The sequence below is a fragment of the Callithrix jacchus genome, chromosome 1 (assembly GCF_049354715.1).
Source record: "Callithrix jacchus isolate 240 chromosome 1, calJac240_pri, whole genome shotgun sequence".
NCBI lineage: Eukaryota > Metazoa > Chordata > Mammalia > Primates > Cebidae > Callithrix > Callithrix jacchus.
In genome coordinates this window covers 155,177,531-155,195,499 of record NC_133502.1, presented here as the reverse complement: position 1 = coordinate 155,195,499, position 17,969 = coordinate 155,177,531, and the positions used below count along the sequence as shown (strand labels likewise).

The following is a 17,969-nucleotide window of genomic DNA, read 5'->3' as shown; positions in this document are numbered from 1 at the left end:
TTTTCAATACCGAGGAGGACAATGTATAAAGCACAAACAACTTAAAATATCTAGCAACGTGGAGCTCTTGAAATCCAAACGTTTGTAGTGACACTGAACATATGAATGATTGCAGTTGTAGCAGGGAGAACTCAGTGATTCAGGGAGGAAAACCTCAAGTTGGGGGTAGAGTGACTGGAAAATTCATTTGGTTGCTTTAAAAGATCATCTTAACTCTGGCTCAAGATTCACATTTCCCACTTGTGTCTTGTCTTCAAAAATAAAAAAGAGGAAACCACCAATGAGAACATGTGGTGTTATAAATCATTCTGGCTATTGTTAGAAAAATGAGTAAGGGTTCTAAACAGTTTCAAAGGGTCCTGACCGGCTCTTTTCACTCACCTTGAGAAGAACCATAAAAGTGAGAAAACAAAGGAATTCTTTTTCTTTTTGGACACCCGTCATCAGCAGTGTTCTCTTTGGGCTGCTGGCATCTGGGCCCAGTTGCTGGGTTACAGGCAAATATAATCAAAACAAACACTAAAAGGTACTCTTTTGGCTCTTAGCATGTTGGAAAGGTCTTCTGCCTTCCATCCTCTGCGTTAGCCAGTTCTCAGTGCAGAAGTGTCTTTCTTACTTGTCCTTCCCTTTTCTTCTTGCAGGACAACTTCTGATCACAAACTTGTTGTGGAGGAGAAGAAGCCCTTAATGAGGCCATTAGAGCTTTAGACCTTTCTCCAACTTCCTGTTGAACGGCACCAGGAATTTAACCTGTTTCCAGTCACTCTCTGTTAGTAGAATTTACCACCCTACCCCCTCCTCTGAGAATTGGTGAGTGTGCCTCTTCTACCAGTAGCATTAATTAACCCTTTGCTCCCCACTTTTTCTAGTTACCAAGGACAGATTACCAAGGAAACAAATGGTATTTTCCATTCAGGACTGTGGTGCCAGATTCAGTGATGGACTTCCTGCTTCTCAGCATTTGTGATGTGTTATACTATATTTGAACTTGGACAGGAAAGCTCCAGGCATGTTTAGAAGTTTGGCAAATAAGATCTATGGCAAAAGTCAACCAGTTAGCCAGTTTGTCTAGAGTACTTTATTAAGGTTCTTGGGGTGCCAAGCACTTTAATAGAGTCAAGGTACACTCCACAGGAGTTAAAGACACCAGGATGATTTGTCCTGGAGAAGAGAAGAATGAGAGAAAGCTGCTATAAATCCTTTAATATTGAAAGAGGTTTGTTTATTTATTTATTCAGAGGGTAGTAAACAATTGTACTCCAACTCTGCTAAAGGTAGAACATGAGGAAATGCACTTGAAACATAGACATTCTACATACATTTAAGGAAGAAATCCTCAACAGTGCAAAAGACCAAGTATCTTAATGAGTTCCCTAGAAAGATGGTCACATATCCTTTCTGAAAACCTGGACTGAAAAGGCTTGACTCTTCTCTGCCTGAAATGGTTTAGTTTTGTGTGTGTGATTATATATATGTGTTTGTCCGAAGACAAGAGTTGGACTGATTTCTAATATGGGAAAATTCTAACCATGACTGATCTTTTAAAAACAAATATTCGCTATATTTCCGGAAAGGTCAGAGGTAAGTGTTTTTATCCTGGTGTTTTGTAAAATCTGAACCAAAGAAGACAAGATGTCTTTTCCATGGTCACCTGAATTATGAATGTTAGAACCAAACATAATTTTTCAAGTATATATCGTGTTTAAAAGTTTGGAATCTCCAGAATGAATTTTATCATAGTGAACTGAATAAAATCATGGTGTCTTTCCAAGGCTGGCTTGTAGTGTTTTCCCCCTTTATTCTCGTCGTTATCACAGCTACTATTCATTGAACTTCTGCTATGTCAGGGATTGGACTCAGAGCCTTACATGCATTTTAATCTCTTAATCCTTACATCTATTGTATAAGATAGGAGTTGTTATTTTTATTTAACAGATGATGAAACTGAGCTCAGATAAATTCTGCTGTGACTTGCCCAGTTGCAGTTACCAAACTAGTAGGTGGTGGAACTAGAATGAAAACCCTGGTATCTCTAAATCCAAAACTCTCCTTCCACTGCACTAGTCTGTGAGGGAGAATCTGACTCAATTGTGTTACATCACAAGGATTCAACTCTTGTTAATACAAAAATAATCTATACATATTAGCCTTTCTGATTTGCTAAAACATAGATGATTTATGTTCATTAACACCCTTAAAATTGTTGAAAACCCTTTCTGCCTAAGAAAATATAAAACAATCTTCAAAGCAGAAAACATTTTAATTCCTTTACTGTCCTCTTTCGGCAGTGATTTTCCTGAGTGATTATAAAGCCATAAGATTGAATTTATTTGAGCTATATTTCATAACACAACTAGCCTCAAATTATGGAAACCTTCTCGAATAGCTAGATCTTATATTCAACAGTTTGATACTATTTTATAATCTGAGTAAGGCATGCCTTTTATTCCTGGCTGCTGGAATATTCCAAATTCCTTTTAGAAATGAATCTTCCACTTGGACCTCCTCAGCTATAGATTTCCTCTCTCGTCTCATGATCAGATCAAATTTACAGGCTCACTACTTAATAAATGGGGCTGCTGTCTAGAACAGGCACTGGCAAAATGCATCAGATCCAAATGTAATTTTGTTGTTGTTGCTTTTTTTCCCTAGCCACCAGACCACCAGGGATCAAATGCGATTTTGAATAAGCCTCTTGTTCAAACTCTATGGATCCAGGTTTTTCATCTGTAAAGTGGAAGTAATGACGCTGATATCTCCCAGTTGTTGTTATGAGAAGGTAAATGAAATTGTCAACAAGAAAACTTGGTTAAATGTGTAACAGGTGTTGTTTGCATTTGCTATGTGAATGGGATTATACCTTGGTTCACTCTAGATCCAGAAATTTGTAATAATTAACTGATTCATCACTTGGTTCAATTAACCTTTATATTCTACTTTCTTCCATAAAAGATAGAAATACTTTGATGCAAAAACAGCATACCTTTTTCCTTTTGCTTTAAATTTTCTCTGATCTGGAACTCTACCAAAAAAGAACTCATTATTTTCTCCGTAAAATCTGTTACTCTTCCCATATTTCCTGTAACCGTTGATGATGTCACAGTACTCCCAGTTTCAATACCAATCTCCCAAGTGGAAACGTTAGGAGTATTTTCTTTCTCTCTCTTCTTCCTCCTCTGCCCTACCACTTCCACCCTTTCCCTCCCCAACTTAGCTATGGTCAAATTCAACTGATCAGAGACATGTCTATTGGATCTATCCTTCACTTAGCCTGGACCATCTCTTACTAGGACTAGTGAGTCTTTTTCTGCCAGGATAGGTAGAAATACAACTTTCATCCACAGCCACAGCCTATAAAATTGTGTCTAAGGAAAAGTTTTGTCAACAACAGTCTACGAATTTACCCTCTTTTTCTAGCTGATGTGGCTTTTGTTTCAAATTCCTACATTAGGAATTAAATTGGATAATATGCCAGCTAAAAATATTTTGTTGGTCTTCTTGGGTCTGAGGTCAAGACCCAAGCCTGTCTTACCTTACTGTCTATATGGGGAACAATTCATAGGACCAGGAAGTACTCTGTGGAAGAAAGGGAGGCCGAGGGAGAAGATCTCCCTAAATATTTTTCCACTTGGAATCAAAGATGTTTCCTCCATGGCTTCTTTCTCAGAGAGCTCCAGCTCCTAGTACCGTGGCCCAGCTCTGGGTTCTTGGTCTCAGTTCATCACTAGAGCTTAGTCTACTACTCAGGAGTAGAGCTGGAAAGAGAAAAGGGAGACTTGGGTTTTTCCCAAAGGAGTGCTGTCACATTAGGTGTCACGAAATCATTTTTGTAAGCTGTGACCAACCTTTAAGAAAAAAAAAAAAAGTAACATTATAGAATGGAAAGAAATAGGAAACAACAGAATAGAAAGTATTAGGGTAGATGTCATAAGTTAAGGGTATAAACTTTTTATGAAGCCTTTATTTTATTCATATGTGAGGGTAGTCATGTATGGGTTTATGTGTGTGTATGAGTGTATTTGGTCAAAATATGAAACATTTGTTACTCTGGGTCAAGATCTAAAGAGTTTGGACATTGCTAGTTTAGAATATATAAACAACATTCTTTCTGCTTCTAGTTTTCCCCCTATGATCCATCCTCTATACCTCAAATGGTCAGTTGGATCGTGTTTCTATAAACCAGTGGGGTTGGGCCATGTGTGGTGGTTCGTGCCTATAATCTCAGCAGTCTGGAGGTCAAGGCAGAAGTGTTGTTTGAAGGCTGTACTTTGAGACCATCCTGGGCAACATAGCAAGATCCCCCCATCTCTACAAGTAATTTAAAAATTAACTGGGCCTGGTGGCGCATGCCTGTAGTCCCAGCTACTTGGGAAGCGGAGGAGGGAGGGTTGCATCACTGTAGTGATTGCATCATTGTAGTCCAGCCTGAGTGACAAAATGAGACCCTGTCTCTAAAACAAAGCAAACCAATAATCACCCTGTGTAGGGAGCTCCGCTACTCATAGGACCAATTTATGAACTGACATTCAACATCTTCAATAATCTGATTTTAGCTATTTTCTCAGTTTTATTTACTCTGCATCCTTCCTACTCATCTACTCTATCTTTTCTGAAAGTATCTTTCAGAATTATCTTTTTGCCTTTACTTATATTGTTCTTTGGGCTAAAATGACAGTTTCCCTTTTTCACTTGACTAAATCTAACTCACTAAAAATGACATTATAATTTAAAATAACATTATTTAACATAACATTAAAATAACATTATTTTTCTGACTATAAATTTTGGATATTACAGAGATTACTAAATATAAATCACATAATCCCACAATCCAGAAATAGTATGATATCTTTAGATGTATTTTCTGATCTTTGCTTCAAAGTACATATATATATTATATATATGTATACATGCATATATATATATTTAGAACCCTTCTTTTAAATTGAGTATATTATAAACATTTTACAATGTCATTAATATTCTTCTAAAATATATATAATGGATGTATTAGATTTTATTATATTAATATAATAGTTGATCTTCATAAGTAATGACTTGATCTATGTCTTTATGTATTCCTCTGATTTTTTCTTTCCTTAAGAATAAATTATTAGATTTGAATTTACTGAGTAAGGTTATATTAACATTTTAAGGGCCTTGTTAAATATATTGCTTGGTCTCTCATAAGAACTATAAAAAAAAAACCTGTGTTTGCCAATGTTACAGAAAATAAATTGCAGTATTTTAATTTGCATTTTCTGAGTATTAGCTATGTTAATCTTTCTTTTTAATGTTTATCAGTTATTTATATTGCATTTTGAGGAAATTGCTTTTTATGGCTTTTGTCTACTTATTTTTTTTTTTTACTAGGGAGGTTGTTTTTTCACGTTTTCTTTTTTTTCCCCTCATTATAAATCCTGCTTATACCTCAAAGCTCAATTAAAAACGTATTCTCCATGAATTTTCTTCTAGTGTTTCAGTTTGAATATTTGTTTTTTCATAACACATCATTTGTACCTCTATTTAGAGATCAATTTAGTCTTTCACAGTGGTTGCTATATTTCCCATTTAGTTACAAGATATTTGAGGGTAGAAAACCTTTTCTATTTGTTTTTGTATCTCTCTCTGGCAAAAGCCACAAATCAAGTATTCAGTATATTTTTTCCCATATGCTTTTATAATATTCTATCTGAGACTACACTTGTGTATATTAGGAAGATTTATGGAGCACAGAATGCATTTTTCTTGGAGTGCCGAGGAGGAGAGACAGGTGCCCTTTCTGAAGTCTACGGTTTTGCTTCCTTCTTCCATTTAAAGTAATTTCACCAGCATTAGAATGAAAATTTTCACATCACTTTCACATAAATTTTTCACATAAATTTTTTATTTTATCCCTCTTTCCCTCAACACCATGGTGTTCTGTTCTGCCTTTATACATTTACAAGACATGTGAGGTCATTTAAATGATTTTTGTAATTAGTCAATAGTTAGAATCATAAAAGGCAATTGCTGGATAAAATCCTGGAGATCAGCCCATTCCAAACCTTAGATCCTCTACCAGTTTCTACTTCCAAGACTTCCTTCACTTGAGCTGGCATTGGCTTCTCACAAAGTCTAAAACTCAGGCCAAGCATCAGGAGGCAATTCTCCCTTTCCACTCTTTATCCTGAGGAACCATCACTCTAAGCTCCTTTCCTGGAGAAGAGCATGAGTTTGACACACCAGTAAACCAGGGCCAGAAGCAGGTGCCACTCCAGAAGTCACCCAATTAACATCCCTGCCTGCCTTCTTGGTGAGGTTCTCCAGGAGTGGCATAACTACCAGACACAGGATTTTCAGTCTGCTTCTGGAAATTTCAGTTGCTCTCATACTTTTAACAGGTTTGTTATTGATTAAGTCTCTTCTATTCTGTGCTGGGAACTTTGCAGGTATTCTATCATTATGTCTTCCAGTTGTTCCCATTTTACATTTAAAGAATTGAGGCTTGCAGTATTTAAACCCTCAAGGTCACACAGCTGGTCAAGTAGGGTAGCGAGAACTTGAGCTCAGGTTTGCCTTCCTCAGAGCTCCTGTTATTTTCACTATACCAGGTTTCAAGGCATAAAAAGGTGATTTGGATTACTGAAACCATATGTGCATCTCTGAGAGGCTTTCACTGTCTTGTTAATGCAACCATTGATTTTTAGGTGTGAAAGGGAGAGGAGTTGTTTTAAGGAACATTTATTTTGAAAGATAATTACGAGTGTTCAGAATAATCACTGAATTAGTGCTTATAGGTGTGGTATGATAAATTAAAAACAATAGGTGAACAAAAATACTTATCAAATGAAAGAGAATTACATGCTTATTTTAATTAAGGATATGTTTGATTTAATGAGGAAGTGAGATTTGGCACCCACAATACCAGAAGTTTTGAGGGCAGAGTAGTTACAACCACAGATCTTAGGTGTCAATCAGAACTGGATTTACATCCTGGTTTAGCTAGGAATACTTCATCTGTCTATAACTAAGTTTACTCAACTGTAAAGAGGGGTAATAATTCATATGTCTTGGACATTCAGTGGGATAATATACTTATTCATTTGTGTATTCATTCCTTTGACAAAAATATTTTTGAATATTTACAATTCACATGATTCTGAAGATGTAACCATGAATGAGACACATACATGATTCCTGCCCTAAGAGAAGTGATAGTCTTATGGTTAAATGTAAAGTGTTTTCTTTTGTGGTGTCAGACACATGCTAAGCAGTAATTCGTGACAGATGTCATTATTATATTATTATCATTACTATTATGAGTGTGCATTTCTACAACTGCTTGTAATTTTGACATATCTTACATTTGATAATAAATGTGAGACCTAGTTAACATTTTCCTGTACTGGCATTTCTAATTAAAGGATAGTGTCATAAGGTAACAAGCAATTATTGTTAACAAAGGAAGTACTGTATAATCAGAACCTTGCCTCAAGAATGTAGGGTTTCTTCTCTCCTCCTTATTTCACTGCTCTTCCGTCTTTAGCCACATGAAACACTCAGATAAGTGTCTGGCATGATGAATAACTATTAGTTAAAAAAAGAATGTATGATTGAATGAGGGTTGCACAAACTCTAAACACAATATCTGGCTATTGCCTGAAAAGAGATGTTATCTAGTTATAAGTTGTACCATGATAGTCACTATATAATAAAAAAGACGTTTTTGTAAACTCAAGCATCTTAACGTGGGGGAAAATCCAAGGTGGGAAACTCTAATCAGGAAAGTTATTTTTAATGTCACTACACTACAATAGAGGGAGAAAAAGTAAAAAGGCTGAATATACAATAATCATTTCCTGCAAATGAAGGGAATCTAGTCTGAGGGAATTAAGTGCTGAAACAGTCATTCAGGTATTTTCCATGCACCCATACATTTTACAATGAGTTCTTTTAAATGTAATAGTTTGAGTTAGTATTTTATGACAATTTACTACATTTTGGGATTCATATGTTAGAATTTAATGCCTTATTCAATGGAAATAACTTTTACATGCACTTAATGCATATCCTTGAAAAGTCTCTAGTAATGAAAAAAACATGTGGCATGGAGTTTTTCAACTGTTTCTGCCATATCAGATTCACATTCATAAAGATAAATTTGTTTATATGGGTCAGATTCCATTTCTACAATTACCTGTTTGCAAAAGATGAAAAAGCCCTAGGTTATAATCTATTCACTTTATATTATAAGATCTGCCCACTTAATATTATATTAATTGACTCATATAATATTATATGAAAAGTAGAATAACAAAAAATACACTTTTATTGAACTTAAAGATCATGGAATTTGAACCACACATTATTTAACTATGATTTAACGGTATAATTTCTAGACCATCTGGAGAAATCTTCTGTTCTTAATAATCTTTGCAAGAACATTAGAGGTTATTTAGTTTCAATGTTTTCACATTGTAATTCAAACTCATTACTACCATAAGGAAGTTAATGTGACCAGTATGAGCACATTTTTACCTTTAAAGACATAATCATAATGATTTTAATACATAGGCCAAGTGATGTTGATAATGAAGTCTAAAGGAAGTTATAGCTTTCTCCTCTGCCCCTACCTCTTCTTTTCCCCAACACATACTATCATTTTAGATAAACATTGCAAGTTACAAGTATAATTCTCATTTACTGAAATACTCACTGAATTAATATTTGATTCATAAATTCCAACCACATCAGCTACTGTTTTTTTCCTCCTTTCCCCTTTAAAAGAAATATGCTTTTATTCTCTACATATTGAATGTAAATGAGAGAACCAATGCATCAGAGATGAACATTACCTTTCAAAATCTATCTATACACAAATGCTCATGTATCTCGAGCCCTAATTGTATGCATGTGTGCACGATGATTGCACACAGTGTGTAAAAACGTTGTTATGGTGGGTGAGCACTTATGAAAATAGAAATCAGTCAGCACTAGTTTAAGCCAGACATGGTGTGGGTAGGTAATATTAAAGCTTCTTTCTGCAGACCTCCTCAGTTGTCTGTAGCATCCCAATTCTGAGCTAAAACCTTCATTGCTATTCTAGTCATAGAATTCAAAGATGGAAAACACCTATTAGGTTACTTAGTTTATCCCCCTAAGGCCAGCACTGAAGATTACTCTGATAGCATATTTTATTCCTTCTTCTACTTCTCCTTCAGTATTTGGTCCACCCTCATTCTAAACTGTCTGTGCTGACAGGGTTTCAGTGTTTCTTTGGGTAAGTATATTCACCTATATTTCTTTACATTCCTTTGGTATTTAGATATATCTTGTAGTTTGCAAATACTATTGTGTGCTAGTAATCAGAGCAATGCAAATGACTTTTCCCTCTTCACAGTATTAATCATCTACTCATGGATCATAGCATACAAAACAATATGGGGGTAGTAATAGCAATAGCTTTGATGCATTTTTTGCTTCTATGCATAGATGTATGTGTACATGTGCATCACTGGCCACCTCTTGGATTGCTTATCAACAAAAGTTTATGAAAAAGCAAGAAGGTCGTCTGAATTATGTAAAATGCTGCATGGTAAAAAGTCACAAAATAGAATTGCTCCAAATCTCATTATTAGAGCAAATAGGATATGGCAAGAGACCTTGATTCAGTTCACCTGAAGCTATCTGGACTTGAAGAGCAAATCTAAGTTGCGGTCCTTCTTAAATCAGAAATCCATTTGGACATACCAAAGTGAATGAAGAAGAGCTTAAGATGTGTTACGATTTTTTTTATAGCACTTCACATATGTTAACTCAACCCTTCTAACAGCTTTTGGGGATATGTTCTAAATAACTCTTATTTTACTGAAAACATGGAGGCACAGGTTCACTTGTATGCTGTCATAGGACTGGTTAGCAATCTAGCAGGTCTTCAGAGTCCATGCCCATAACCACTACGCTGACTAGAGTGAGGGGGAAAATGAGTGAGTATGTGCTTTGGAGTCTGATGGACACTGCTTTGAATATTGGTTTTGTCACAGCTGTTGAAACTTTGTACAAGTTAATTGTCCTTGTTGAGCCTCGGTTCCTTTGTCTAGGTAGTGGAATTAACAATACTCTCCTCTTAGGATTTTATGAGGATTAAGTAAGAAAATGCATGTCCAACAGTTGGTACAGTTTGTGACATGTGATTGACATCAAACAAAGGTTAGTTAGCTCCTTCTAAAGTTCTCTCCAGTGGCATGGAGGGAGCTTGGTCATCCCACTTTCTTCTAAGCCAGGAGTTCCCAATCCCCAGATCACAGACCAGCACCAGTCCATAGTCTGTTGAGAGCTGGGCCACATAGCAGCTGTTGAGCAGCGCGTAAGCAAGTGAAGCTTCATTTGTATTTACCGCCACCCCCCATCACTCAAATTGCCACCTGAGCTACACCTCCTTTCAGATCAGTGGCAGCACTAGATTCTCCTAGAAGCGTGAACTGTACTGTGAATTGCACATGCAAGAGGTATACGTTGAGTATTCCTTATGAGAATTTAGTGCCTGATGATCTGTCACTGTCTTCCAGCACCCCCAGATGGGACTGTCTAGTAGGGTTCCTACTGATTCTACATTATGGCAAATTGCATAATTATTTCATTATATGTTATAATATAATAATAGAAATAAAGTACACAATAAATGTAATATGCTTGAATCATCCTGAAACCATTCCCTACCCTGCTCTGTGTAAAAATTGGCTTCCAAAAAGATTGGGGACTGATGTTCTAAGCCACTCATCTAACATTCTTAAATTATTTTCTAAGTGATTGGACTTTGTTTTCCACAAGTGTTTGTGCTAAAGTGTGTTAGACCTTGTAGAATCAAGTTGAGACACAGTGTGATCAATTTCTTCATACAATGTCTACCAGCATGTTTGTTCGTACAATGTCTAACAACATATTGGTTGTGTTGCTTTGATAAATTCTTTTTACTTAACATGTTGGTTTAGTTGGTAGAAACTGTATGAAGATTGCCTCCAATTTAAGTCGATTCTGCTCCAAAAATTTGTTGCCATTTGTGACTTGGCATGTTTTCTTCTAAAAGCTATGTCATAAATGGTTAGTTCACATATCTTTGGAATCTATAAGATATAAGCTGTCCTAGTAGCCTGTAGCAAAGACTGTGGTTGATTTGCTTGCCATAAGTAAATTCATCTATTTAATATTTAGTTTAACCTATTCAACTTAAAGTCGTGAAAGGACAGAAGAGTGAGTACTACAAGTTCTATTGGCCTCTGATAATTGAAGAAATTTTAGGAGAGATATAGCTCCATCAGCTGGCTGGTGGTCAATTAAGAGTTTCCCTACAATTTAAAATGTGTCACAAAAACTAATAGGACACAGAGACACTACACTCATGAAGAGGTAGAGACATGCAATGGCCATGTTATGTATAGGGCAAGAATGGCCACATTGGTATTTAGGAAGGAGAGAATGAAGCAAATGTATGCACAGAAAGAAGACATGTGGTTCAGAAAGTTAGATGGAGTGAGTAGGTGCCTGGTGACCTTCCAGGTCCCATAAGTCCTGGCTCTAATATTCTACAATTGGACCTCATAGGATCCTCTTGTATTATTTTGAAAAATAGTCTTTACTTAAAAAGCGGGTTTCTATTATAGGCAACAAAATGATTCTTGGCCAAACTGAAGTTCTCAGACCAGAAGCCTTCTGACATCTACTTTTTGCCATTCTGGATGGCTGACTAGGAGTGGCTAGGTAGGGACTCTGATGTCTTGATCTGACAGTATTAATGAAAGGCTCTGGGTTAGAAGAAATGGGAAATGGAAGGTCTGGTCTTGGTCACGGTCTATTTTTGCTAACTCTGAATCCATAAGGCATTGCTGTCATCTCCTCAGGGTCTTCCCCACTACATGCAGTCTAGCACTTTCTTTCAGATTCACACTGTTTCTGTCTTGAATGATCTTTTGTTCTTCTTTATTTATACAAAGTTTATTCTGCCTTCATTGTATCTCAAGATGAGTTATAGAGAGTTATAGAGTTTCATGGCAGGAAGGGGGCAAAGCCATCTAGTTTAAAGGCTCAAAGAGGTTGCCAAGGTCACTCAAACAGAAAGTAATGCTGTCAGGACTTGAACTTAGGTTCTGACTTCAGTGTGTTTTCTATTAGACAACTCCGCCTGTGGTCCACAGGGCCTTACCCTCTTCTTAGTATATCAGAGTGACCTTTTTATAACATAGTATTTATTTATATATTCCCCTGACTTACAAGTACTGCAAATACTGCATTGTCCAATGTATCTTGAATAACTTATGTTTTTCTTAATAGACTGCAAGCTCGTTGAGAGCAGGAACAGTACTTTTTATTGTAGTTCCTCTTAGCTCTTTATGGAATGCTTGGCATATTAAGTGATCAATACATTTCTGCATATTCTTTAAGTGATTGAAAATATCACATGAAGATAAATGATGAACTCCAGAAATTTCCAGAACTGACATCTTTAAAAGATGAAGAATGTTTTTAACACAGATCATTCCTATGAAAATTGTTTTATTTTATAACCACTGATGCTAGAAATCTTGCTATGAAGGGTAAGAATTGGACATTTTCACATTATGAGTAGGAGCCAGATTTTGAGGCTGGAAGCTGCATTAATTGCAGAAGTTAGATAATGCTTAGATAAGCACATAGACAGGGCATATATAGCAGTCATCCCATGTAGGTGTGGCTGGGGGTGTGGCCACACCTACATGAATTGAATAAGTTTCTACTCCAATTGGAGTAGAAAAGATAATTCATAGACTAACTTATTCATTCCAAGTGATGATCATGTACTTTTCAGAACAGCATCCTAGGTGTTCCTCCTCTAAGATTTTGCACTTCATAGGGAACATGGATGAGAGGGCAGGTTAGCTTTCTTTTTTAGCTGATTCCAAGCATGTCTTCTTGCTTTCTGATTTTCCTACTGACCACCAACTTAGTGCTGACAACTGTCTTCATGGTCCTAGGTTTCATTGTTCACAGTTGTATCTTAATGCATTCTGACTGTATGTTGTGGGCAGCATAGACTTAACATTCAGTTTAGGTTATGGGGACCAGCAAGTGGTAGTTAAACTTTCTGAAATCTTAGACTCATGAAGAGAGTTCATCTTTGCTGGGAGCACAAGACTGTGACTTTCTTTTAGATCATGTCTCAAAGTGACCTTCTTACCATTCACTTTGTCAAATCCAATTGGTATTCCTGGGTGTGAGAAAGACCAGCAACTTAGATATGCTCGCAATGTTTAGGGATCTTCAGTTGAACAAGGTCTTCTTGTTATACTCCATTTGTTTCAATAGTGAGATCTGGAGCAATCCTAGCAATCCTAGTTTGTGACTTGTTCATAATGAAGTGTATTATATAACTAAGATAGTTTGCTAGTCTTTTCTTCCACTTCTGTGGATGAGCAATCTGAGAAAATAATTGGTGGCTCCTGAGGTAAATACATACATATATATACGTGTAGAAACAAAAATGCATTAATGAAATATTAACAGATGATTAAAGTGAGCTTTTACCCCACAATTTTATAGAATGAATATAAATAATTTTATAGTCAAGAAAGCAATAGGTACTCTTAAATATGCAATAACGAGTAATTTTGAAATATAGAGCGATATCACCATTTACATCTTAGACGCTTTGACTATGTTCCTAATTTTTGTTTTTAAATTATAAGACCCCAGTTTGGGAAAATATAAGCTAGAAAGAAAAAAATGTAAAATTTTCCCCAGTGCTTGATTTAGTCAATAATTATGCTCTGCTCATTGGCATCAATAAAAATATGCATGTTAATTTCCTCATGATCTTTAGTTTACAGATACTCACAGGGTGTTGCTAGTTATCTGAAGGAAAGAGCCTTTTGCTTACAATTTTAGCTGAATATTTGCTGTGTAATTATTAGCAAGCCAGCCAATCTTTCTGAAATTTGGTTTCCTTATCAGCAGAGTGTAAATAATAAGAACTGTTGCAAATGCCAACTTAGATAATATACATAAAATTTCTTTTAAAGTGTGAGATGTTTTATGTGTCTAGAAGCAGTAATAATTACTGTAATTTTTATAGACATCCTTATAAAGCACTCATCTCTTTGATGGGAAGGGACTGACTGAGGCTGTCTCCTATTAGAATCAATACCTGGCTTCGCTGGGCAACCCTCTCATCTGTGACTACAAGAAAAGTCATGTCATTGTGTCTTTGCCCATGTTTTTCTCTCCACCTGGAATTCCCTCCTCCACATTCCCTGCAACTTGCCTTCTCAGATAAGCTTACCTCAACTCATCTTTCATAGTTCAGCTCAAAATCCCCCACCTCCATGAAGCTTTCTTTGATAATCCTTCAAGAAGACCCCTCATCTTGAATTTCCTTACACAGTATTGTAATTAGTTGTTGACAAATCTGTCACTTTAACCAGATAGGTATTTGACTGTTGGGTTAAAATTGACAGTTACATCCTACACCATGAACCCTTTTCTGGTGTACTATCAGGCATTGGTCCAAGTGTAAAGTTTATTTTTGCTATAACTGAGTACACTCATTTATGTATGTATGTATGTATGTATGTATGTATGTATGCATGTATGAAGGAGTCTCACTCTGTCGCCCAAGCTGGAGTTCAGTGGTGCAATCTCAGCTCACTGCAACCTCTGCTTCCTGGGTTCAAGTGATTCTCCTGCCTTAGCCTCCTGAGTAGCTAGGACTATAGGTGCGTGCCACCACGCCCAGCTAATTCGTATTTTTTTTGTTTTAGTAGAGATGGGGTTTCACCATATTGGCCAGGTTGGCCTTGAACTCCTGACCTCATGATCCCCCTGCCTTGGCCTCCCAAGGATTACAGGCATGAGCCACCATGCCCAGCCTCACACTCATTTATTACAATGTGTAAGAAGGTACTTCTTACTTCTATAAGAAAGTACATTGAGTTGACTAAGTGTATTAGTCCATTTCACACTGCTGATAAAGACATATCCAAGACTTGGTCATTTATAAAGAAAAAGAGGTTTAATGGACTCACAATTCTATGTGGCTGGGGAGACCTACAATCTTGGTAGAAAAGCAAAAGGCACTTCTTACATGGCAGCAGACAAGAGAGAAAATGAGAGCCAAGCAAAAGGGGTTTCCCCCGTGTAAAACCATCAGATCTCATGAGACTAATTCACTACCATGAGAACAGTATGGAGGTACCACCCCCATGATTCAGTTATCTCCCAGTGGGTCCCTTCCACAACACATGTGAATTATAGAAGCTACAATTCAAGATGAGATTTGGGTGGGGCCACAGCCAAACCATATCAGTAAGTTATACAATGTGGTCTAACACAGGGTATTAGTTGCTGCAAAGAGAACTAAATATTGTCAATAGCAGACCAGAAATGGATGAAGATCAGAAATTTATGTTAAGCCAGAGCTTTACCCAACAGTGAGACAGTGCTTTGTGACTGATAGAGGAAACCTAAACTCTTCAGATGCTTCCCAGATTTCTAGTATTTAAAAATCTTTCCAGTATTTGAAAAATATATTCTTGTTTTTAGAAATAACAAACACAAAAGAAATTGAGAACTGTTGCATTCACTGTACTTGATGTTGAGTTCCTTGAGGGTGTGCATCAGTATTTGAATGGGATAAAAAAGAGTAATAAATGAGAATGAGGGCTAATAGATCTAAAAACATAATTAGTCAGCCTGGTGTGGTGGCTCATGACTGTAATCTCCCCACTTTGGGAGGCTGAGGCAGGCAGATAACCTGAGATCGGGAGTTCAAGACCAGCCTGACCAATATGGATAAACCCTGTCTCTACTAAAAATACAAAATTAGCCAGGTGTGGCGGCTCATGTCTGTAGTCCCAGCTACTTGGGAGGCTGAGGCAGGAGAATCACTTGAACCCAGGAGGCAGAGGTTGCAGTGAGCCGAGATTGCACCATTGCACTCCAGGCTGAGAAACAAGAGTGAAAATCTAACTCAAAAAAAAACAAAACAAAACAAAGAAATCATAATTCATCAAATAATTTTTTGTTAAGTCTGGCACTTTTCTACTGTGAAGTAAAAAGATTTCGGTATGATCAGTGGCCAAGAATTTCTGGAAACTTAAGAAAATAGGTTCAGTTCATTTTGTGGTTATGATGTTGGGCTTTGAAATCAAATGGATCTGTTCTCAAATCCCAACTTGGCTATTTACTACCTGTGTGATTTGACTGCTTAATATTTCCAAGCCTCAGTTTTCTTATCTTTAAATGATGCTAATAGAATATATGAATTGAGATGATTTTGGCTATAAATAACAGATGTTCTGATAATAAAATAATTGATTATTTTACACAGTGAGTTCAAAGCACAGTGGATTCCAGGATTGTGAGAGATTCAATGACACAGTGATGTTCTTTCCATATTTTAGTGTTATTATCTTCAGGGTCAACTTCTTTCAGAGGGAAACTCTCACTTTCAGAGGGCCACATATTCCAGTGTCTCTTAAGAGTGAAGGACATTTTATTTTAAGACCATTGGTATGGCTGGGTGTGTTGACTTACATCAGTAATCCCAGCACTTTAGGAGGCCAATGTTGGAGGATCATTTGAAGCTAGATGTTTGAGACCAGCCTGGGCAACATAGTGAGACCCTGTCTCCACAAACAAAAATAAAATTATCTGCATGTGATGGTGCATGCCCCTATAGTCCTATCTACTCAGGGGACTGGGGAGGGAGGATCACTTGGGCCCAGGAGTTTGAGGCTGCAGTGAGCTAGGACTGGTGACAGAGCAAGACTCTGTTTCTAAAACAAAACAAAACAAAACAAAACAAAAGGCTACTGGCTTAGCAGCTTATTCCCAAAGTCGTGACACTAGTAATGATTAGTAATGAGGACAGAATTATCATGATTGTCACAGACCAATCATCTCAAGAGAAATAAATGTTGGAGAGTCACCATAGCTACTACAGAATCAACTTATAATTTTTTTTTTGGTATTTTTTGGAGAAACTGCTTATGCAACTCTGAGCTCATTGTCCCGCATATAGTAAGAACATGGTAGCTTTTCTTATCAACCAGTCACTAATTTGGATCTAAAAAGTCTACTTCGGATTTTATTTTTTATTTGTAGCATTTCTTGCACCTACTTTCTTTAACAATCATTTTGTGCCTAGTTCCTTTCCTCTCTGCCAACATTTGGGAGGTGTGTGCCTTGTACAAGAGTAAACCTGACAGTGAGTGTCTAAACACATTGATGCTTCTTAGCCTGCCTGGTTTACAGGTATTATATTGCGGGAATGTTCCTTTGGCCTGAGAAGTATGAACTTTGCCATACATATGGTTTTGAGGAGGGCAAAAGTCAGTTCCTTACAAGTCAGACCCTGGGTTAGGTGTGTTCATGTAGGATTTGGCTAAGGGAAATCTGGCTGCCCTTGTCTATCATACTCCACAGCTGGACAACCTTGTGCTGACCACCATATCTTGTGGGTCTTAGTTGTCTTTTTGGCAAAATAAGGAGGATCTGGGGATCACAGAGCTAACTGCTGTGGAAAGGCTTCCTAAATGTTTTTACTCATTGAAGATACTAGTTATTTTTGCTCCATAGGGCAGCTTTTTAAATTTTTTTAATAACATTAATAGTCAGATAGGCATAGCCTACTTAAGGGGAAGGTGCAAAACAAGCAATGCAATGACTTGGTCTGGGAGTAACTTTCTATGTTTAAAGAAAAAAGAAAGCATGTTTCTTCTGCTCTCCTTCTGCAGATGCTTCCCCTCCCTTGAAGTTTTTAATAACTGTAGTGGAGTCTCCCAGTGTTCAAAAAATGTTTCTAGCTGAACAGGAGCAAGGTGGTTTAGTTTGTTTGGTTTATGCAATGTGTTAAGAGTTTCCCATCTCATCAAGGATAAGTGAAGCTATTTGCTTTTCTGAGAATGTGTGGACAAAATGCCACAAACATCTACAGTCAGTAAATCAACGAAATACAA

The 17,969-nt window shown here is 36.9% G+C and overlaps 1 long non-coding RNA gene across 1 annotated transcript in view; it reads left to right on the top strand.

Moving 5' to 3' along the window:
• Positions 1 to 556: 556 nt before the first annotated feature.
• The window catches only part of LOC118143684 (uncharacterized), a 35,695-nt gene continuing 18,282 nt past the window's right edge, over positions 557 to 17,969 (top strand). Inside the window, exons 1-2 of the long non-coding RNA XR_004728012.3 lie at positions 557 to 810; positions 2,653 to 2,779. This is a non-coding gene — a long non-coding RNA (uncharacterized LOC118143684). The remainder of the gene's footprint in view (positions 811 to 2,652; positions 2,780 to 17,969) is intronic.